Here is a 1,499-nt window from a genome sequence, read left to right on the forward strand (position 1 = left end):
ATACCGCGGGTGGGGTTGTCACCGCGATGGTCATCGGCAGGAGAAAACGAGAGAGAAAGGCAAGAAGGACGAAGAACGATGAAACGAGAAAGGTCTACATTGAATCAGCTGATCTGATTCCCCTGTTCGCTTCGAGTTGACTTCTATTGCTCTTTTTTTAAATTTGATATATCTTATCAATGTCCCATTAAGGAACATAGATATTGGATAGTCAAATTCTCTGTTGAATATGAATATATCAGCGTCTAACAATAGACTTTTCGGGTAAAATTTAAAACTCAGATTATTTTAACATTAAAAAAAATTTATATTGAAAATGTTCTAAATTTATATTTTTCAATTTTTAACATCCTGTACTCAGAGAAAAGTTTTTGGTATTTGTGATCATAATTTATGTAAAATAATTATGATCGAAAGCTTTACTTTTATAATTATTATTGCTATAATATCATATATTAATAAAAATAATTATATTTATATATAGTTAATTATAGTTATTCATATTTTTATATCGCAAAGAATATAAATTATAGTCGTTTTTGGAGACACTATTATATTCTTCTTAATATAGAAATATAATTATTATATTAATATTATAGCAGTAATAACAATAAAAATTAAACTCCTTGCCATAATTATTTTATCAACCATAATTATAGTCACAAATACTAAAAAAACTTTTCTCTCAGTATATATATCTTCTCTTTTTATTAATCTTTAATTAAAATTTTATTAGAATAGACCACTCGAAATTAATTAGAAAATATGATATTGCAGATATGTTTGCATTCTTGAAATTTAATTCAACAATAGTTACTTCTCTTTATTTATAGATGCACATACAAATTAACAATTGATTTAAAATTAAATAAAATATATTAATATTCCTGTTCTTCTTTTTTATTATTCGATTATTCAATGGAATCGATTATTAGCGATTTCGTATGATGACACGTAATGACGATTTTCTCGAACTCATGGATCGCGTGGCACGCGTGGCATGCGAGTGACATCGATGCCGGTAAACGAGACAACTTTCGAGACAAACGAACGAGAGCTTCCAAAGTTCCCGAAATATTCCCAAATTCCGAATAGCATCTAGGACAATTCAGACTGCCATTTAAATACTCCGCGAGTTGATGACTCGGTTTACAGTACATAAAAATAGAACTATAGGTCTATTAAGAAATCTTAACTGATTTACAAAACAATTTTTAATTATAAGAGACAAAGCTATCACTGCAAACTTTACCTTACCTTAATATTAAAATTAATAATATACAAGTAAATATTATTTTATTTTTATTTGGTATAATAAATTTGCTACGTAATTTAGAGAAATATATGCTAAAAAAGAAATGACTGAATTTACAGTAAAAATAGTTTTTTCACGATTGATCATAAAATTATTTAATGATCTTACATTTAAATCTTTTACATTTAAATAATATTAAGCAGAAAGTAAAATGATTAAAATGATATATGAAAAAATGTTTCAG

General features: G+C 26.3%; 1 protein-coding gene across 4 annotated transcripts in view; it reads right to left on the minus strand.

Moving 5' to 3' along the window:
• The window catches only part of LOC108687506 (dual oxidase maturation factor 1), a 14,820-nt gene that overhangs the window by 4,660 nt on the left and 8,661 nt on the right, over positions 1 to 1,499 (minus strand). The window lies entirely within an intron of this gene.

This window comes from Atta colombica, unplaced genomic scaffold, assembly GCF_001594045.1.
Source record: "Atta colombica isolate Treedump-2 unplaced genomic scaffold, Acol1.0 scaffold207, whole genome shotgun sequence".
Lineage (NCBI taxonomy): Eukaryota > Metazoa > Arthropoda > Insecta > Hymenoptera > Formicidae > Atta > Atta colombica.